Raw genomic sequence first — 24,124 nt, 5'->3', positions numbered from 1 at the left:
GAAAAAAAAAAAAAAAAGAAGAAGGAGAAGAAAGGAGGGAAGAAATGTGAGAAAATGTAAAAAGTTGTTTGGCTGTTTAAATTGCTGCCTCTTTTATGCTTCAGGTAACTTTCACTTCCGTTTTCGTCTTTTATTTACGTACTTGTGAACCTTGGTTTGTCATGCTTCTACTAGATTTGGGATGTTCAAATATATGAAAGTGTTACCTTTTCAATTACTTTCCCAATAAAAATTGGGTGCAGCTGTTTGCACTCCGCTCAAATACTCCTACATTACCGAAATAACACAAAAATATATTAAAGCTCCTTAATCTTATCTAACCCATATATATATATATATATATATTTCTCATTTTGGAGTATTTGCGTCAATTTAGACCAAAATGACACAAATTGAAAAATTAAAGCACAAAATTGAGTAATTGGAATTACAGGAATCAAATTAATACAATGGAAAAATTAAAGGGACTACTAGTATAATTTTTCCAAAAACCAATGACATCATACACAACGTTATTTTCCCTTTCAACAACTGAATAGTAGATTAATATATATATATATATATATTCCCTTTTTTTTGAACTTGTAAATTGTGAGTTAAAAAAGACAAAGGGTTTTCAGGTGGTTGAGGACATGCTACTTGCATTCAAGTTTTACTATTATGCAATGTGACTTACCTTTTCTCTACCCCCTTCTATCGATTGTGCAATAATAATAATAATAATTGTAAGTTAGAAAAGAGTTGTATAAGTGCATACAATGCTCAAAATAGGTTACTATATATTTAGGTTTTGTGCAAAGGAAAATACATTAGTCTCAATTCTGATATATATATATATATATATTTATATATTTTTCCATTAGTGGATTCATGTTGTGACTCTTGCTCTTTTAAGGTTGATTTGTTTTGTAGTAAAATGCCTCTTCTTCTCTCTTTCCTTTAGTAGGAACTGAGTTTGTTTTCACCACCCTGTATTTGGTCATCACACTACTAAATAACCTTTTTTTTTTTTATCGGCAAATATTAATTGTTAGATTATCACCTATGGGAGAAAACCTCCTCACTCATGGCAAAGTAGCTAAATACTTGCACTTTCTTAATTTAACTCCTCTAAGGGAAATTGAATCCATGACCTTCCTAGGGACTAAACCCTAAAGAAAGCATGGTGGCCAACTAGGTTAGGCCTAGTTGGTTACTAAATAACCATTCTATAAGTTCTAATCTATCTTGCTTTCTAGTTAAAATAAAATGATTGACTCTGACACTTTTTCAGTTTATTAACCATGTTAGTTATATGAATAATATTGTCAAAAAGTATTCTCATCAAAAAAAAAAAAATAGAAAAATTGAAAAAATTGACTTATATCACCATTCTTGCATCTCATAAGTTCATGAAATACTGTAATACTTTTTACCAAATTAAGTTCTTATTATTGATTCCAATAATTTGACATTCCATTGATATGGAGATGAGAGATCAACAATTGTAAACACAATAACATTGCTTCGGAACTAGGGGTGCAGTGATATCATCGCACCGCCCTATTCCATTGTAACGAGTTTTACAGTCTTCCCTGCAACGGTCTTCACCCTAGCATTGCCAACCTGCATCACATTTTTTTGCTTTCACCATGACCACCATCTTTTCATCTGTATAATTCACAACTGTGAGAAATAGATATATATAGAGTGATGTGTGAAAGTGAAGACAAATAAATTGTGCGAGTGAATATTTAACATAGAGTCTAAGCTATTAGTGTGATGTGTGTGCTAGTAAAGTTGGTGTGTGCTTGTGTTATTACGACATGAGTGCTTGAGTTGTGTGAGAAGATAAAATGTAAGTTTTATGTTTTTCTTCTTTGGTTATGGTACCAAAAAATGTTTTTAGAAATTCACTCAGAATGATATAGATTAATGATGTATATTTGAAATTGTCGTGGGACTATTTATGTAGCGAATCTTGACCATGCATTTAAAATTTTAGATATTTTTTGAATGATTTTTTTGAATTTATAGCATTGTTGTTTTATTTTTGTGTTAAAAGTGATCTTGTGTACTATTGAAATTATATATGGAGGGCATAAAATTATATATGAAGCATATAAAAAGGATAAATGAAAGAGATAAGGAAAAGTTACAATTAAATTGTATTTTACTCTCAAAATTATTATCAAGTCCTATCAAATTTTAATATGGAATCAAGTTTTATTTGTTATAAAATATTCCAAAAAGATTCATGTTTTATAATGGTGTATTTTATCTCAATTTTACCCATCTCATTTAATATGAACAACAATTTTAACATAATTAAAACAAAAAAATTTAATTGTAAGAATTATTATTATTATGTTTAAAAAATCATAAATAACAATTGAATCAAAACAATTATAGTATAAAATTTATAATTTTTTGTTATTTCAAATTATGAATTTTTGTAGTAGTGTAAACAATCTAAAAGGTTAAATTCAATTAAAATTCTAAAAAATTATAAACAAATAATACTATGATAAATTTATATATTTTTCATTGCATGAGATAGTTGATGAATCTTATACTTATACTTTTGTTTATGAAAATTAATTTAATTTCAAGAATTAAAAATATTTTATTATAATAATTTAAATAAATTAAAATTATTTATGAAAAATTTTTGGTTCATATTTTATTGAGAAAAATAAAAATAAAATAAAACATACTATTTTGAATAATTGTACTTTTTTTTATAACAATTTATAAAATAAAAAAGAAAATATGACTTATTAATTAATATTGAAACGTGATATAATTCAATAGTAATTTTGAAAATAAAATAGAACTTATTAGTAATTTTTTATTGTGCTTTATGATATTTTTAAAGGGCATTTATTCATAAATTCCTCTTCATCTACTTATGTTCCACTTAATCCAAATTACTTTCTTATATTTCAGTAAGTTTTATAGGTGACATAGTTATCAAAAGATCCCTAATAATAATAGGGTGAAGCGCGTATTAATATTCACATTAGCAATGTGAACATTCACACTGTCAACATGAACATTCGCATTGCCAAATTTATCTAATGTGAATGTTCACATCACCAAGGTACTAAGAGTTCAAAAAAATATTTGTAAGGACAAAATTGTTCATAAAATATCTTAAATATGAGGATTAGGATTTGGTGTATCAAATATCCAAAATAATAACATTTATTGGAATATAAGAATATCTTATGGACTTACTGGGATACGATTACTTAAAAGAGGATTTTCTAATAAATGTTCTTTTTTACAATATCATGATTTTTACAATTACAAATATGATTTTACTTGGATTAAAAAATTTATGAAATTGTTGTTCATATTAAATGAGGGGTTCAATTGCCATAACATACACCATTATGCAGTAATGAATTTTTAAAAAATATTTTATGAAAAATAGGACTTGTCTATATTGAGACTTAATAAAATTAGATAATAATTAGATAATAATTTTAAGGGTAAAATACAATTTATTGATAATTTTTCTAAGAAATAAACCGAAAATAATTACCAGAGATGAAGAGTAGGAGGAGGGAGAGCAAAAGGCACAAGGCAAAAAGTTTTCCCATGTTTGTAGATAATTAGACAATGGTTTTCTTGCTCTTTTTATAGACTTAAGAAGTCATTTTTATCCATTAAAAAACACAAGTAACTATAATAATGCCTTTTGTTGCAAAATTACCATATGTGACCTGGTCAACATACTGTAATGTATTTTTAAGTATTAACTAGTAAATGTTTTTGTCACGCCCCCAAACCGCCCCTAGTAGTTTGGTGCCGTGATGGCCAGTAACCCGTGGTTACCGAAGGCCGTCTTACAGAAATCACACACAATCAGAGTATGAAATATGGGGCTTACAAGAGCGGAAGCAAAATATACATATAAAACTGAGTAGTCCATGAGAGCCGTGCATAAGTCCAATGGAATGTCATACATCAAGCATCTTTACAAGTCTTACAATTTAGATACAACAAGAATGAGATACAAAATACATCCTGACCAAAAGGCTTCTCAAGCCGACATATGCTAAAACAAACAAAAGAAACATAAGCCGAGAAGCATAATCTTCAAGACGATGCAAAACGCAAATCGAAAACATGTCGGCAATGCACCCAAAAATACATCGGCATCACGTCTAGGCCTCAATGCCTTCTTGTTCATCACCTACATATATATAGAGAGGGTGAGCTTGGATACTCAGTGAATGATATTAGAAATAAAGGTTTTGCATGATTGATATCCAAGATTTCTTTCAAAACAATACATAGTATACTTTACGATCAAGAGGGAAATCAAGTTCATTTGCCGGCTTTCAAGTTCCTTGGATGTTAATAACATCTACTTATTTCAAGGGGTGATGACATATCAAGACAAGAGTGCAGTTGCATTATAGTCCCCTGCAACTAAGGACTTTTCAAGACAAGCTGTGCTGCGAAAGTTTAGAGTCCTCTAGCACTAAGGACTGTCAAGACAAGCTGTGCTGCGAAAGTTTAGAGTCCTCTAGCACTAAGGACTGTCAAGACAAGCTGTGCTGCGAAAGTTTAGAGTCCTCTAGCACTAAGGACTGTCAAGACAAGAGTGCAGTTGCATTATAGTCCCCTGCAGCTAAGGACTTTCAAGAAATGTCATCAAAACAAGATAGTGCTTGATATACAATTAGGGATAGTCATTCATGCTAGATCAAATACTTTTCAAGACAAGGCAAAACAAGATTTATCAAAACAAGTGTAACATAGCTTTATTAAAAATACCACTCACATAATTCTTCAAACGTCGGGGGTCAAGCAAGGTCCAAGTCCTACAATCACATGGCAAAGCGTACTTGAACACATTCCTCAAAACAAGTCCAACATGCATGCAAATGGTTTTTGGAAAACATACTGGGCACCATCCAGGTCTAAGCCGAGGTTCCACACCTCCTTGCCGAGGTGTGTTCCCGAGGGCCACATGCAAGGAAAAGAGGTAGGGAAACTCTGGGTTCCCTTCTGCTGATGAGCGTGAAGAACATGAGTGTGAGAACATGAAGAATACGAATGTTCGATTAAAATCTATTATCACAAATCTGGGATTTTCGTGCTATGAGTTTGAAAACATGGACCTGGGTACCCGTACTTGGAAATCATGCAAGAACAAACACAAAAACATGATTCTTTACGCAAACTTTCGGATCAAAGCAAGACTTTTCTTGAAGAACACATGAATGTCATTTTCTCTTTCTAAAATCGAGCTTCAAAACGATGCATGGCTGACAAATCATTTCAAATCATGCAATGCAATAACATAAACATAAAGAACATCATGAGCAGATCAAGAATCTAACCTTAGAACGCGGATCCAACGGTTTGATCTCAAGGAATCAAGCTTCAAGACTTACTTCTCACTCTAGAACTTCTCTCTCTAAAAGGCAAGGTTATGACACTAAAATGATAAGTGTTCTCACTCGGTTCTGGGCTTAATCCCTCTGTTGGGACACGTGGCGGCGACTGGTTGGGTTCACCCTGAAAAGGTGGCTGACAGACCAGACAAAGCATGGTGGAAAGGGTGCTCAACAAGCAAAGCGGTATGGGCATTCTGACGAGGCAATGACATTGGCTAATAACGAGGCGTATCTAACACGCTATACGGAATGGCACTCCGGCAAGAGGTGACATCGGCTAACAAAAGGACTTCGGTAACTAAGGTGACAATGACCTCGGCTAGGAAGGACAACACTTGACTAAGCTGTGCCGCATCTTGGCCTAGATGCGCCACACCTCGGCCTAGGTCGTACCACTCCAGGACGAGATCACTTGTGTGCAAGGTAACATCTCGGCTAATGTGGCAAGGCAAGAACGGAGGTCGACAAGGGGTTCCAGGGTACTTCTAGACTGAGAATGACCTCGGCTTGGATTGATCTAGGCATAGCGTCGGCTAAACGTAACTTCGGCAAGCACATAACACTTAGACAAATCACAAAGGTAACAAATCAAGGCGTGGATCTCGTTCACTTAGGTAGGACAAGTCACGAACACACACATGCAAGCTTAACAAACCACAATCATACAAATGCTCATGAACATGGTTAAGATGAAAAATGTGGGTTCTTACAGTCTACCCTCCTTAAGGAAGTTTGGTCCCCAAACTTAAGTTACCTTGACCTACGAATAACTCCAGGCAACAGATTCTCATCTCCTCTTCCTTTTCCCACGTGGCTTCCCTGCCATAATGCTTCTCCCATTCGATCTTTACCATCGGTATCGACTTGTTTCTCAACTGTCTCACTTGTCTGTCAATAATCCTCATCGGTTTCTCTTCGTAGCCTAGATCTTCATTAACCACAATCCCGGAATAATCTATTACATGCAGTGGGTCTCGGATATATTTTCTCAGCATCGAAACATGGAACACACTGTGGACTCGACTCAAATCTGGTGGCAAAGCAAGCCTGTAAGCAACGGTGTTAATCCTTTCAAGAATTTCAAATGGCCCAACGTATCGGGGTGCAAGTTTGCCCTTCTTCCCAAATCTCGTAACTCCTGTCATCGGCGAGACCTTCAAAAATACATGATCCCCAATTTCAAATTCTAACTCCCTCCTTCTTTGGTCGGCATAACACTTCTGTCGACTCTGTGCAGTCTTAATCCTCTGCTGAATGAGTTTGATCTTTTCCGTTGTCATTCGAACCAATTCGGGGCCAATTAGAGCTTTGTCTCCTATTTCAGTCCAACATATCGGCGATCTGCACTCCCTTCCATACAAAGCTTCATACGGCGCCATGCCTATGCTGGCTTGATAACTGTTGTTGTACGCGAACTCCACTAATGGCAAATGCGATTCCCAGCTTCCCTGAAAATCCAACACGCACAACCTGAGCATGTCTTCGAGTGTCTGAATCATTCTTTCTGTCTGCCCGTCGGTCTGAGGGTGAAAGGCTGTGCTAAATCTCAACTCTGTTCCCAAGGCTCTTTGTAGACTCTGCCAAAATCTGGAAACGAACTTCGGATCTCGGTCTGACACAATGGACATCGGCACACCATGAAGTCTAACGATCTCATTCACGTACAATTCGGCAAGTCGGTCGGCATTGAATGTAGTCTTGACAGGCAAAAAGTGAGCTGACTTAGTAAACCTGTCGACTATAACCCAAATGGAATCCATACATCTTTGCGTCCTCGGCAAACCCACTATGAAATCCATGGAGATGTGCTCCCACTTCCACTCAGGAATTGACAAGGGTTGAAGAAGTCCTGCCGGTCTCTGGTGTTCTGCTTTCACTTGCTGACAACACAGGCACTGAAATACGAACTCGGCTATCTCTCTCTTCATGTTCGGCCACCAAAAGGTCCGCTTTACGTCCCGATACATCTTGGTGCTCCCTGGATGGATGGCAAACTTGGAACTATGAGCCTCTTGCAAAATCCTCCTTTTTAACTCTGGTACGTCGGCCACGCACAATCTTCCTTCAAACTTAAGCACTTGATTCTCCATAGTGTATCCCGGCCTCGGCTTGGTGACGAATTCATCAATTACCTTCTTGAGGAGCTTATCCTCCTTCTGTCTAGTCTTCGTTTCCTCAATAATCGTCGGTTCCACCGAAACCGCTGTCAGGCGCGCCAAACTTCCAACTAACTTCCTGCTCAAAGCGTCGGCTACAGAGTTTGCCTTACCTGGGTGATACTGAATCTGCATGTCATAGTCCTTCAACAGCTCGAGCCATCTTCTCTGCCTCATATTTAACTCTTTCTGAGTGAATAAGTACTTCAGACTCTTGTGGTCGGTGAAAACTTGACAGGATGTTCCATACAAGTAATGACGCCATATCTTCAAAGCAAAAACTACAGCAGCTAGCTCCAGGTCATGGGTAGGATAATTCTTTTCATTGGGCTTCAACTGTCGAGACGCGTACGCTATGACCTTACCTTCTTGCATTAACACGCAACGCAAACCCTTATGTGAAGCATCACTGTAAATCTGAAATTCTTCATTAGCTGATGGTAGTACCAGAACTGGTGCTGTAACTAACCTCGTCTTCAGCTCCTGGAAGGCTGATTCTCTTTCATTGGTCCATTCATAAGCTGCTCCCTTCTTCGTTAGTTGTGTCAATGGCACTGCAATCCTCGAGAAATCCTTCACAAACTTTCTGTAATATCCTGCCAAACCCAGGAAACTACGAACCTCGGACACGTTGGTCGGCGTCGGCCAATTCACAATGGCTTCAATCTTACTGGGGTCAACTGATATACCGTCTTCATCAATCACATGCCCTAGAAATGAAATGCTGGAAAGCCAAAACTCGCATTTACTTAACTTGGCGTACAACTTCTTATCCCTCAAGGTCTGCAGGGCAAGTCTCAGATGATTCTCGTGCTCGCTCGTACTCCCGGAATAGATCAATATGTCGTCGATAAAAATAATGACGAACTCATCTAGGTACGGCTTAAAGACTCTGTTCATCAAGTCCATGAATGCTGCTGGGGCATTGGTTACTCCGAAGGGCATTACCAAAAATTCGTAGTGGCCATATCTTGTCCGAAAAGCAATTTTCTCAATGTCCTCGGCTTTAACCTTCAACTGGTGGTAGCCCGACCTAAGGTCAATCTTGGAAAAGACTCGTGCTCCTCGTAGTTGATCAAGCAAATCGTCGATTCTAGGCAATGGGTACTTATTCTTGATTGTCACCTTATTAAGTTCTCTATAGTCAATGCAAAGACGAAGTGTGCCATCCTTTTTCTTGACAAATAGAACGGGTGCTCCCCACGGCGAAGTGCTCGGCCTAACAAATCCTTTGTCCAACAATTCTTGTAATTGCGACTTCAGTTCTCTAAGTTCGGCTGGGGCCATTCTGTAGGGTGTTTTGGAGATGGGTTGTGTTCCTGACAAGATGTCCACAGTAAACTCTATCTCCCTATCGACTAGGTGACCAGGTAGCTCTTTTCGAAAGACGTCGGGAAATTCTTCCACAACAGGTATGTCGGCTAACTCCATACTTCCATTCAAATCACTTAGTATACTGCACAAATAACCTTGACATCCCTTCCGGACCAACTTGCAGGCTTTCATAGATGAAATCAAGTAAGGTGGGGGTACTACTCCTTTACCCTGGAAAACGATCTCGGCGAGATCTGGGGTCTTCAAGGTGACGCTCTTAGTAACACAATTAATGGATGCATGATTCGCTACCAACCAATCCATCCCCAATATGACATCGAAATGAGTCATGCTCAAGGGCATTAAATCGACTAACAACTTTACTCCCTCAATCGTAATAACACACGCCCTATAAATGGATGCGACAATCATATTTCTCCCAGAGGGAGTTGACACAGATAATGCATAATCAAGGGGTTCTAGTCCCCTATCCAACTTCTCGGCGAATAAAGTAGATACAAACGAATGCGTAGAACCCGAATCAATCAATACGTATGCATCTTGAGAACAAATTGAAATGGTACCTGACACCACTGCTTCAGCATTCTGGGCGTCTCCTGGCACTAATGCAAAAACTCTGCCCTGTCTCGCCTGTATTCCCCTCATGTTATTCTTCTGCACAGAGCCCGAGGTGCTTCCATTCCTCTTTCCATCATCGGTCCTTGCTTTCGGGCAGTCTTTCACACGATGGCCTATCTCGCCACACTCATAGCAAGCCCCTGTCGCCCAACGGCAGACCCCAAAATGCAGCTTCCCACAACTCGTACACAACGGCTTAGCAGCCCCTTCCTGATTTGAGTTGCTGGAACTGTCCACATTGATCTTCTTCTTGGCACTGAACGGAACTCGGCGATTATCATAATTCTGCCTCTTTCTTTGGCCCTCACTCGAACTCTGGTATCGGTTCAAGTTAGCTTCAGCTAGGATAGCCTTGTCTAGCACTCCGGCGTACGTCGGCATATTGAGCATGTTGACGCGGTCTTGTATCGGTCCACGCAACCCACTTTCAAACTTTCTTGCCTTCCGGTAGTCGTCATCAACCATGTGAGGCGCATACCTCGCCAATTCAGTAAAGGCACGGTCATACTCTGCCACTGTCTTGTTCCCCTGTGTCAGATTCTGAAACTCCGTGGTCTTTCGGTCTCGGACGCTAAGGGGGAAATGCTTGTTGTAGAACAACTCCAAAAATTTTGCCCAAGTCAAACCCGGATTGCTTTCTCGGACCATCATCCACCACCTACGAGCATCGTCGTCTAATGTGAATGCTGCCAGAGATACCTTCGGGGCGTCTGTACTGGGAAAGATCTCAAACAACTTCTCTATCTCTAGAACCCATGCCTCGGCTTTCATTGGTTCTATGCCTCCTTGAAATCTCGGCGGTTTCATTTTCTTGAACTCTCTGATTAGGGTTATCGTGTCGTTCCCATACAAAGCCTGTTGTAAGGGCACTTGTGGCACTGGAGGGGGTGGAGCTGTATAACGGCCATTCGTCTGCTCGGCCAGCGTGGAAGTTGTACCAGTATCCTGTTGCCTAGGTTGTCTCTGCTCACGAACCAAACCTTCCACTAACCTTTCCAGTCTCTCCAATCTATCTTCTGAATGATCTCGGTCAACTGGAGGTCTACCTCTCCTCATGATGCTGGGAGTATGCAGGGTGTGACACTTAAACAAAATGAACAAAGGAACATGCATGCAAGAGAATATAATTATGCTGATATAACAAAATGTTCACGCCGAGATGATGCACACCTTGTCAAGTAGCAAGCAATATGATGCAATCCTAACATCATTCTAAGGGAAATCCTATGCTCTTTAGGACTCGAGGTGTGTGATTAACGTACTATAAGGAACTTGTGCTCTGATACCAATCTGTCATGCCCCCAAACCGCCCCTAGTAGTTTGGTGCCGTGATGGCCAGTAACCCGTGGTTACCGAAGGCCGTCTTACAGAAATCACACACAATCAGAGTATGAAATATGGGGCTTACAAGAGCGGAAGCAAAATATACATATAAAACTGAGTAGTCCATGAGAGCCGTGCATAAGTCCAATGGAATGTCATACATCAAGCATCTTTACAAGTCTTACAATTTAGATACAACAAGAATGAGATACAAAATACATCCTGACCAAAAGGCTTCTCAAGCCGACATATGCTAAAACAAACAAAAGAAACATAAGCCGAGAAGCATAATCTTCAAGACGATGCAAAACGCAAATCCAAAACATGTCGGCAATGCACCCAAAAATACATCGGCATCACGTCTAGGCCTCAATGCCTTCTTGTTCATCACCTACATATATATAGAGAGGGTGAGCTTGGATACTCAGTGAATGATATTAGAAATAAAGGTTTTGCATGATTGATATCCAAGATTTCTTTCAAAACAATACATAGTATACTTTACGATCAAGAGGGAAATCAAGTTCATTTGCCGGCTTTCAAGTTCCTTGGATGTTAATAACATCTACTTATTTCAAGGGGTGATGACATATCAAGACAAGAGTGCAGTTGCATTATAGTCCCCTGCAACTAAGGACTTTTCAAGACAAGCTGTGCTGCGAAAGTTTAGAGTCCTCTAGCACTAAGGACTGTCAAGACAAGCTGTGCTGCGAAAGTTTAGAGTCCTCTAGCACTAAGGACTGTCAAGACAAGCTGTGCTGCGAAAGTTTAGAGTCCTCTAGCACTAAGGACTGTCAAGACAAGAGTGCAGTTGCATTATAGTCCCCTGCAGCTAAGGACTTTCAAGAAATGTCATCAAAACAAGATAGTGCTTGATATACAATTAGGGATAGTCATTCATGCTAGATCAAATACTTTTCAAGACAAGGCAAAACAAGATTTATCAAAACAAGTGTAACATAGCTTTATTAAAAATACCACTCACATAATTCTTCAAACGTCGGGGGTCAAGCAAGGTCCAAGTCCTACAATCACATGGCAAAGCGTACTTGAACACATTCCTCAAAACAAGTCCAACATGCATGCAAATGGTTTTTGGAAAACATACTGGGCACCATCCAGGTCTAAGCCGAGGTTCCACACCTCCTTGCCGAGGTGTGTTCCCGAGGGCCACATGCAAGGAAAAGAGGTAGGGAAACTCTGGGTTCCCTTCTGCTGATGAGCGTGAAGAACATGAGTGTGAGAACATGAAGAATACGAATGTTCGATTAAAATCTGTTATCACAAATCTGGGATTTTCGTGCTATGAGTTTGAAAACATGGACCTGGGTACCCGTACTTGGAAATCATGCAAGAACAAACACAAAAACATGATTCCTTACGCAAACTTTCGGATCAAAGCAAGACTTTTCTTGAAGAACACATGAATGTCATTTTCTCTTTCTAAAATCGAGCTTCAAAACGATGCATGGCTTACAAATCATTTCAAATCATGCAATGCAATAACATAAACATAAAGAACATCATGAGCAGATCAAGAATCTAACCTTAGAACGCGGATCCAACGGTTTGATCTCAAGGAATCAAGCTTCAAGACTTACTTCTCACTCTAGAACTTCTCTCTCTAAAAGGCAAGGTTATGACACTAAAATGATAAGTGTTCTCACTCGGTTCTGGGCTTAATCCCTCTGTTGGGACACGTGGCGGCGACTGGTTGGGTTCACCCTGAAAAGGTGGCTGACAGACCAGACAAAGCATGGTGGAAAGGGTGCTCAACAAGCAAAGCGGTATGGGCATTCTGACGAGGCAATGACATTGGCTAATAACGAGGCGTATCTAACACGCTATACGGAATGGCACTCCGGCAAGAGGTGACATCGGCTAATAAAAGGACTTCGGTAACTAAGGTGACAATGACCTCGGCTAGGAAGGACAACACTTGACTAAGCTGTGCCGCATCTTGGCCTAGATGCGCCACACCTCGGCCTAGGTCGTACCACTCCAGGACGAGATCACTTGTGTGCAAGGTAACATCTCGGCTAATGTGGCAAGGCAAGAACGGAGGTCGACAAGGGGTTCCAGGGTACTTCTAGACTGAGAATGACCTCGGCTTGGATTGATCTAGGCATAGCGTCGGCTAAACGTAACTTCGGCAAGCACATAACACTTAGACAAATCACAAAGGTAACAAATCAAGGCGTGGATCTCGTTCACTTAGGTAGGACAAGTCACGAACACACACATGCAAGCTTAACAAACCACAATCATACAAATGCTCATGAACATGGTTAAGATGAAAAATGTGGGTTCTTACAGTTTTCCCCCAAAAATGGTAATACCATACCACTATTAAGTCAATCCTCATAAATTAAATGGTAAGTCTAGCACAGTCAAAATTTCAAAAATCTTTTTTTTTTTTTTTAAATGGTAAGTGAAATTGTTTGATTTAGGTAAGTGAACTTTATTGTTTAGGCCTTGTTTGAGGGGTTGCTAAATTAATTAAAAAGTTAAAAAATATCAAAAAGTCATAAAAAAGTTAAAGATTCGAAAATTCAAAAAGCCATTCTCAAATATTATTATTTTTTATTTTTTACACCTTATATTTTAGATAAAAAATCACTAAAAAAGTTATTTCTCAAACAAACCCTTAATTAAACTATTATCATAATCTTAAGAATTTTGTTAACGACTGCTTTTTAATATTTTGAAAATCAGACCAGTGAGAAAACCGAAAAAGTGACCGAGCAAACAAGTCATTGGTTCAATTGTGGGTGAATTAGAATTGAACCATGATGTCATAAATATATTAAAATTTATAAATATAGAAAATATAAATATTAAAATTCCAAAATAATAAATAATAAACAATTATCAAAAAAAATATTTCTTAGAATTTATTTTATGTTTTTGTACATTGATTTTTAATAAAAATAATTAAGATAATATTGAATATATAATATATATACTTATTACATTGTCAACAATTGTGTTGATAGCTTAGTAGTTAGAGTGCTTGTTTCTTATGCATTGAATCTTCAATTCTTTAAATTCGGCCGGTTGTGATGACCCACTACATGTTCAACTAGAGAGTTTTTCGGTTCTCACAAATATGACCATTTTTGGGCATTAAACGGTTTTAGAGGTCTAGATGAACCGGTCAATCCTATCTGATTTCCTAAACATTGTTGATTTTGGCACTTGTTTTTAAGTTTAAATTAGTTGTACATTGTAACGCCCCAACTTTTGTTATTCAGATAATATTACCTTTTTTCTTTAAGTCAGATTATCTCAATAATAATAACTATCAAAGATATTTAGGAAGAAATAAATTACAATGTTCTCTCTCGTATACATGTAATGAAATACAATACACGCCCACAGGCGTTATGTTATCAATTACAAAATAATGAAATATATAAAAGGGATTAACCCTTTTTACAACACATTGGCATTTTGCCTGTATTTAGAAGGCCCCATGGCCAACAATTAACATGATTCAAGTCTCGAGCAACTCTTCACTCCATACCTGAAAAATAATTAGCAACGTGGGATGAACACAAAGGTCCAGTAAGAATCCCAATAATCCTAAACAATAGCAACATATAGATAGCTAGAATTATGAATGCTCCACACACACACACACACATATATAGGATATGTGACATTTCATCCTTCAAAATATACTTACATAAATACAATTTTTCAAAAGATTCTCTTTAACATAACAAGAAACAAAGGCCAATTATTACCTTTCAAAACTTTTCATTTGCATTTAAAAGAAATCTCCACCATTCATCACAGTACCACAATTTCCTAAGATCGATCTAAACAATATACTCGTCCTACATTCCAACTCATTATGGCTACAAAGGCAATTACTATATATTATGGTCTTAAGCACAAGTGTAAAATGAATTTTCACAAATACATATACATATATATATATATATATAAGCAACAATAGACATGTCAACACGCATCACGATATTTTACCAGTCACAAGCACGGAAAACCAATCATGCATCCCTTCTTATCACAACCCAAGTATGAAAATACACAATGCGTAATTAACACATAACGGACCCTGGTTTCATCAAGCCATAACCATCACAACCCACTTTACCGAGTGCGACCCAGAGGGGAGAGGAACCCATTTCAAAGCGCCAAACTTTACCGAACCTCAAGCCGGAGGGGAGAGGAACCCGTTCAGACTTTACCGGGTACGAACTGAAGAGGAGAGGAACCCATATCAAAGCACCAAACTTTATCGGGCGCAAATCCGGAGGGGAGAGAAACCCATATCAATGAGCATTTTCATTCAACTTAACAATTGGCACATTATTCCAAATTTCACAAATTATTTAACAACGTTAATACCATCCTTTACAGATGGCCAAGGACACAGTCTCATAAATAATAGGTACCAAGTCTATGAATTCAATTTCATCCTCTTGATTTAGATTTTATCAACATTTATACATTACATAACTTTCATCTTTCAACTCCAGTTAATTCAACTTGCAATTCACGCTGTTTTCAAAACTTATAATTGAAGTATCTTCCATCACTACCATCCCGCCTTTATGATTTAATTCAAAATATTCAAATTTGGTTAAACAAGTAGTAATTCATCACGAATACAATTATTCACTTGTTTTAAAGAAAAAATCGCCAGCTTCTCTTCTCATTTCACAAAAGTATATATAAATGTTTTATTGATTTCCAAAATTTATCTTACCTTCTCTTCAAACTCCCAATACCACAACAAATTGTCTCACCTTTCTCATTAATTATCAAAATTGTACTAGTCATTTATTTTCATAATCCAACACATATGTAAGACAAATTAATCCCATCTCTCAAACAAATAAATAACCAATGGATTTGAGAGTTTTCATCACAATCCTCATAAATGAGATTAACCAATCCAAAAATCTTTCATACACACAACATTTATCAACACCCTTTTTATTTCTCCAAAATTTCATTTTTTTAACAATTATTACAACTTAACAATTATAAAACCATAGATAACAATTAACACAAATTAAATTTCATGATGACTTTCTTTATTTTCTTACATACCCATTTTCACAATGTAATACACAATACCCCATATTGTTCAAATAAAATCAAATAATTAATTTTTCCCTCTTTCTCATAACCCATAAATAATTAATTAGGGCTTACTCTAATTCTTTTAAACATTTTCCTCAAATATACAATCTCATATATTGACAATAAAACACAAGATTTAACTCTAGATCATAAAATCCTAACCCTCATCACATGCTTTTCAAAAATATCCAACAAATCAATTTTTTAATGCAATAAAAACTATCACATGTTTATCTATAACGAGGTATTGAAAAGGAGCAAAAAAATTCTTACCTCAAAGAAAGAAGAGGAGAAAACTCTAAAAATCAACTTTGCCAGAATTTGGTCTCCACCAGTCAAAACATAGCTCTCGAGACGCTTGCCATTTTTGTATTAAAATCTCGTTTGATCTTCATAAATCGAAGAAAATGTGTAATTTGGTGAGAGTTTAGAGGGAAGGCAGAGAAAAGAGAAGTTAGAGAGAGAGAGAGAGAGAGTGATGAGAAATGGTCAAAAAGAGAGAGAAGGATCTTATTTGAGTGAAAAGGGCATAGAAATCAATATTTGGACCCGCAAAATCCGCTCGTGCGGATCAACTTAGGGAAAAAATGGCTTTCTCGCGAAATCCGCTTGTGTAGATTTGACTAGACAGCTTTTGCTGGATGACTTGAAATAGGTGTATCTCTCGTGTTCGGAAACGAAATATGGTCAATTTTGTGTCTAAGTTGAGGTCCCACAAATAAGTTTTTCAATAGTTCTAACCTCGCATCAAGATTCAAAATGTGAAGAAAGAAAAAAGCAAAAGAGTGAACACTACTTAAAATAAATAAATAAAAAAAATTGAATTTGACATTCTTAGTTTAATCTTATCCAACCAACATGTTAACTCATCAATCAAGACTCCAAACAATGAGGAGAAAGTCCCAATTATATAACTATAAGGTTAAATGCAACCCATAACTATTGAAAAGTCCAAAAAAATAAATAAATTATAAGGTAATGGTTACCACTTAACATAACTACAACATTCTACAAATATATATATATGTTACAAAAATTATATAATTATTTTAAACTATTTTAGTCAATGTTCTTTGTACACTCGTTAATAAAACTTGATTTTAGTACTAGCCTAGGTGGCAGTGGGTCTGCTTACATGTCTAACTCAAATTTGACTTGCCCCTCTCGTTTGTCCAGATTATATGATTAATTTACACTCGAATGGGGGAACCAAGAACACAATTCTAAATTTATTTTTAAAAAAATGAGCCTTTACCTTATATATCTATTAAAACCATTTTGGTAGGCAAAGGCAATAATATCTGCTTGAATTCTATATGAAAACATATATATCCACTACCGGTGGTGGTTTTTCTCCTGTCTGAAATCGGACTGGAAGATGTTGTTAGGATTCCGTGGACTAACCACAGAGTCCACGTCCACAAAAACCCACATCAATGATTTGAACTATCAAAATGTAGAGCTCGTTGAGTACTTCATCTTTGTAAAAAATTACATTGATCGGATATAGATAGTTACTTTATTAGATCAAAATTGTATCAACGGTAATTATGATTTGAAAAATAAATTGTTCATACAAATGTGATATGATCAGGTGGCTACTGATATCCGATTAATGTAAATTTTTACAGAGATGAAGTACTCGATGATTCTTACATATTAAAAAATTTGAATTACAAGACCTAATAATAGGCCCATAATGGGTCGAACTGGACCGTCCAATTGAGCTAGCCAACCGGAGATAATCCAACTCCTCCACTAATGTAATTTCTAAAAGAAAAATAATATACAGACCCAATTTTAGACCTATTTTATAGATCTAATAATGTGTAAGAAAGATAATTGGTTGATAATTAAAAAAATATAACAGAGAGAGTTGCCTTAAATATTTTAATTAATTGCCACATTATTAGGTGTAGAACGCGAGTTTAATTTTTCAGTTTGTATAACACTACTATAAATTATAATTCTCACTTGAGTACATATTTATAAGTTGTTATAAATTGTTAAGCCTCTCTTCTTGCAAGTGTATTTTTGTATAATGATAGATTTCATTCTAACAATCATTTAAATAATTTTATTTATAAAATCATAATATATTACTTGATATTTGAGCAAGTTGTGATCATATTATGAATGACGACAACATTTATAAAAATATAGTTCCAAACCGAATTGTTCTGCATTTTCATGGTTCTGTTTGGATTGCTTTCTCGAGTTTTTCATAGTTCAATTTGGTTTCAAATTTCTTAAAATTGTAGATAATGGTTTACTCACAAATCAAACCATGCTCACTTCTAACCCGTCCCATCCTCCAAAAAACAAAAAAAAAACTATTGTGACAAATCCCAATCCAAGTGCATGTGTTCCTTGCAATTCCAGCATGTTTGGTTTTATAACTCATGATTTACTTTTCACAAAATTAAATTTTTTTATTTTTCATATTTTTTTGTTTTTATTGAACAAAAAATAATCGATGAGAGTCTACAGGATCTCTTGTAACGAGCAAAACAAAAAAAAAAAAAAAAAAAAAAAAAGAACAAATAGATCACCTTGCCAAACCAAACAGAGCTATCCAGCGGTAAGAACAGAGTTAAAGATACAACAAATTCAACATATAAATCCATGCTCAAACCTTTTTTTATTGGATGAATAACACGCTCAAACCTATCAAGTTTAAAACCCAGAATGGTCATCTGCTGGTCTACGTCACAAGTCCATCTAACAATCTCTACACAACAAAGTTTTGCAACAACAAATGTCATGATGCCATTGACACTAATAATTTAGAATACAAATACACAGTGTGACAGTCACAACACATCTCTATTTCCTTTCTAACCAGTGCCACCACTTAAAGATCCAAGTCAGAAGTCCTTTTTCAATAATGCAAAGCCGATACCAGTCTCAAACACACAAAAATTATCAGGATAAATATCCGTACAATGGTCAACAGGTCAGCCTTTCTCTTCCACTAACTACTATCACCATAATTTGAAAGCCTAACCTTCAAAAAATGCCGCTCAAAGAATGAGAGGCAACATAGAAACAACATCCCAGTTTGCTCTTTCATCGCTTCCATTTGTATATTCCACAAAAGATGATATTTTTTGTAGATCCTAAACCTTAGATCGCCTAAACTCAAACCAAATCTCATAGTGATTGAAGAGTAAACTATCATGCGTGTGCTTCCCAATATATTCAATCCCTAGTCTGTTTAATCTCTTTGTACACTCATCTCCACCCAAGCGTGAGCAGAATTTTATGTTGTGCGACACAAAGATTCGACCTTCATGAGGTTTTAGTTTCTTTGCTAATCTCTCCAATCTAACCCAAACATGGTTATCAGGCATGTGAAGGAAAACAGCACTAGCGTAGATCAAATCATACATTCCAGAACCAAACTTACTGAAATCCATATCTTCACCTTTCACAATCAGAGGCCGCTTTTGCAATAATCCTTGGGATGGAAGTTAATACCTAAGCACAGACATTAAAGAAAGCTCATCTCTTTCAAGACAATGGAAGTTTCCTGGATTCAGGTACCGTATGAAATGCTGGCCTACATGAAGTGTCCCAAATCCAATTCAAGAACACGAGCATCTGGGGCAAGGTGAATAGACTCTGCAAGGAATTCAAACACATCTTGCCCTCTAGCCCAGGGTTCCCCATAGTTGCTGTGATGCTCTTCTACGAGGAGCTCACCAGGACAAGGCAGAGCTATGTGGTTGTTTGATTCATCTCCTTCATAGTGTGATATGCCCTTGAATCTGAAAGTTCTTGGAAAAGCTCAATCACATTACTGATTGCCAAATAAAAGAAACATAGTTAATGTGATTAGAGCATCTCCAATCCTTACACTTCTTTTTCCATCAAATTTGAGTTGAAAATTTCGTGATAAGCTTGATCTGATATGAAACATTCTAATCCTTACTCTCTTTTTTCCATCAAATCTTTTGCAAATTTACAAACTTGTCCTAAAAAACCTATTTTACCAATTTTTTATCAAAGAAAACCATCTCCAATCCTTACTCTTTATAAAATCTCATCAAATTTGAGTAAAATATGACTGTTGGGAATTTGGTGAAGGATTTGCTTCATCTTTGATTTTGGTGAAAATAATTATCTTCCTTGATTTCATACGGATTTGATAAAATGGTAGGAGAGCACAACTGTAGCCATTTTTTCATCAAATTTGAATTAGGTGAAAATATTGATGAAGGATTGGAGATGCTTTATAAGTTCATAACTTGTCAATCTTGAACCAGAACAGGGCTCAAATTCACATATATTCACAAGTATGTATGTAAAATTTTCCAAAAAAAAAAAAACTGGAAAAGTCAATGTGATTAGATTCAGTGTTTGATTAAGAAACACAAATAGAAGTCCAAAACATCGAAATTAGAATGTAAACCAAATCAGAATCCAAAAAATCCAAAATTTAAATTCACCATTTCTTTTCAATGAAGAGCTTGAGAAGTATTTCCAACACTAAAATCATTGTGACAACACAAATCGCAGCTGTTGTGAAAAAGATGAAGACGATTAAATATCACAATTTGCCAAGCTTATCACCTAATCTTTGTTAGTTAAAATTTTTCCATCATGCATTCAAGAATATACATATTAGCGAACATCCAGAATTGGAATCAATTGGTAGGCAAATTGTTGCTAAGTGCGGAGGCTTGCCACTGGCAGCAAGGGCCCTCGGTGGCTTATTATGTTGTTAACAAAATGAGCATGAATTGAAAATGTTACTAACTAGCAATATATGGGATTTACCAAACGAGGAAAGCCGCATTCTCCCATCACTCAAATTGAGCTGTCTTCATCTCCCTTCCCATTTGAAGAGGTGCTTTGATTATTGTGCAATTGTCCCAAAGGATTTACAAATTTGGGGAGGATGAATTAGTCTTGCTATGGATGGCAGAAGGTTTAATTGAACACCCAGAAGGTGGAGAACAAATAGAAGATGTAGGACACAGGTATTTTCACGAATTGGTGTCGAGGTCATTTTTCCAATCGTCAAGTCGTAATAAATTGCTATTCATAATCCATGACCTCATCAATGATTTGGCTCACGCAATTACAGGGGACATCTATTTTAGGTTGGAGAATAATTTAGAGGGTGGCAAGTAGAAGAAAATTTCAGACAAAGCTTGACATTCATCTTATGTTGCTAGTGAATATGACAGAATAAAAAAAAATTCAAAGCTTTCGATGATGCCAGATGCTTACGAACCTTCTTAGAGTTTTTGCCGCATATTTACAACTACATAACGAGGTACTTACTTCATGATTTGTTGCTAGTGTTAATGTGCTTACTTGAATTACATTTGTGTAGTTTTCGGATAGATGAACTACCAGATTCTATTGGAGATCTAAAGCATCTACGGTATCTCGATGTATCCCATTCTTGGATTGGAAAATTACCTGACTCAGTAATGACTCTACAATTTACAAGTCTTGTTTTTGAAATCTTGTCATCAACTTGAGAAGTTGCCTCCAAACATGGGAAACCTGGTGAACCTACACCATTTTGATATGACCGGTGCGAATATTCAATCATTAGAAGAGATGCCGCTACAGACAGGTAAATTAACAAAGCTACAAACATTGTCAAATTTCATCGTGGGTAAAGGTAGTGAGCATAAAATAGGAGAGTTGAAAAACTAATCACACATTCGTGGGGCAATACACATATCAAAACTGGAGAATGTAAGTTCTGGTAAGGATGTAAGGAATGCCAATTTAATATCTAAGGAGAAGTTAAAAGAGTAATCACAAGAATGGGATGTCTCTCATAGTCCACAGAATGACAAAATTGATATCAATGTGCTTGACATGATAAGACCTCGCAATTTGTTGGAACGACTTCCCATCTGTTGGTAATTCCAGATTATCTAAATGGGTGGGAGATGCTTCGTTCTCTGAAATAGTGTCTATTTGATTAGAATATTGCAAAATATTGCACATCTTTGCTGCTTCTTGGACAACGACCCTCACCTAAACACCTTTACATTGAAGGAATGAATGCAATAAAGAGCCTCGGTTGTGAGTTCTGTGGGCAGCAATGTGGTGACAAACTTTTCCCCTCTCTAGAGAGATTGAGCTTTGTGAATATGCCAAATGGGAGGATTGGTCTACTTTTGACATCGAGGGAGTTTAGCTGTTCGATCAGCTCAGTGAACTTTCCATCATATTGTGTACGAGACTCAAAGGAAGATTACCCAATTATCTTCCTTGTTTAAAATCTCTTAAAATTGAATGATGTCCCGAACTTGTTGGAAGATTACCCAATGATCTTCCTTGTGGTAAATCTCTTGAGATTAATCGTTGCTCACAATTGTTGATTGATGCTTCGAGACTTGTTTTTCCATCACTCACGTGATTGTTTATGAGTCATGTCATGCTCCCAAGCCTTCCAGCACTCTTAGAGATGAAGAACAAGCTTGACCTTGATTCCTTCACCTTGGATATTAGTTTTGTTACAGTTCCTGATTCCTTTTACTATCCAAGCATAGCTGACGACGTGTTACTAGATAATGCAACGTCTAAGAATCTGACTTCAATAACTGCTTTGGACATTTCTTGTGTTGAAAATCTGGTGTTCTTATCGACATGGTTTACTCGAGGTTTAATGGGACTTGAGCTATTAGACATTAGTAACTGCAAAGAATTCGTGATGCTGTGGGAGAATAATGTGAGACTGCAACATTGTCTCCCTTACCTCTGGCATTTGAAGATTTATGGATGTGACAAATTCATTTGCTTTTTCGAAAAAGAGTAAGAAAAAAAATTAAGAAGGTTGGAAAAAGGAGCAACATGAGGGGCTTTCTTGCATGACGAGACTCGAGTATTTACATATTAGTGATTGTGGAGTGCTGGAGAAACTGCTACACGATATGTGCACACCTACACATCTTTTGGGGTGCTTAAAATGGATAACTGTAGAAGTCTTGTCTCTTTTCCAAAGAAAGGTTTGCCACCTATGCTTTTGATTGATACTTGCAATGCTTCGAAGTCCCTACCCGAGTTGATGACACTCAATAATCTCCGAGTGTTGTGGGTTTCTGCATGTGTAAAGCTCACATATTTAACACCAATAGGTGGGCTACCGTCCATGCTAAATCAACTTCAGATTGAGGTTTGCAGAAAATTAGAGTCACTTTTTGCTGAGGAAGGGATCAAAATGGATGGTCTATCTCTTGAATCTATTCGTATCCAATATTGTGAGAGGCTCAAATCTTTACCCAATGCCAATAATCTCAGAAATCTCGGTCATTAGAGATAAGATCATGTTATAATCTGGAGTCCCTGTCACTTGGTGCTCTTGACGAGAACAACAACAACATCAACCAACTCACTTCGCTTCAAGATCTGTGTTTACAGAATTGCAGAGCAGGAATGGTCTCATACTTTCTCAAGGAAGGGAGTTTTCCCACCAACATCACTTCACTTGAAATTGGAAATACCATAGTGGACGTCGGTCAACTTCTTCCACCTCCATCTCTATTAGAGTGGGGTTTGCTCAAACTCTCTTCTCTTACCACACTCATACTTGAAGGCCCAGCTTGGCCATGGGGAGAAGAAGGGATGTTCTTGCCCACCTCTCTCATCAAATTGATCATCTTCAACTTCCCAAATCTGGAAAGACTCTCTTATGAGGAGTTTCAAAACCTCCCCTCTCTCCAAACACTTGATATCTGGGGATGTAATCCAATATTGAAACAGAAGTGTGAAAAGGGGAAAGGCCAATATTGGCCCATCATCCAATACATTCCTTATGTATATGTATATGTATAAGCAGCCAACTGCAGGTACAAATAAATATCTGTCATACCATTTTTTTTTTTGTTTGTTTCTCCATACCAGCATCATCTCATATCTTTATTACAACAGAGGGTTTTCTCTTTCTTTTTTTTCTTTTTTTCATTTTTTTTCTTCTTTTTGGAACTTTAACACAACTGAGGGTTCCGATTTGTTGTGAATGACAAAATTTTAAGTGCAGTGATTGAACACATGAGGAAGCCCTAAAATATTCCAATAGGAATCAGAGAAGAAAAAACAGGGGAAACTAAGCTTCAGTAATGGAAAGATGAAAGGAATAGCACAGAAGAAGAATATTTTAGAGAAAAGAAAATAGCATAGCATAGGAGAGAGAATTTGGGGGGGGGG

At 36.9% G+C, this 24,124-nt stretch overlaps 1 pseudogene; it reads right to left on the bottom strand.

Moving 5' to 3' along the window:
- Window positions 1–18,487: 18,487 nt before the first annotated feature.
- Window positions 18,488–21,922, bottom strand: LOC145816588 (uncharacterized; annotated as a pseudogene).
- Window positions 21,923–24,124: the final 2,202 nt, after the last annotated feature.

The sequence above is a fragment of the Camellia sinensis genome, chromosome 2, assembly GCF_055761805.1.
Source record: "Camellia sinensis isolate YWXY chromosome 2, ASM5576180v1, whole genome shotgun sequence".
Taxonomy (NCBI): domain Eukaryota; kingdom Viridiplantae; phylum Streptophyta; class Magnoliopsida; order Ericales; family Theaceae; genus Camellia; species Camellia sinensis.
Note: the sequence above shows the minus strand (reverse complement) of the source record. Positions and strands in the feature narration are given on the sequence as shown.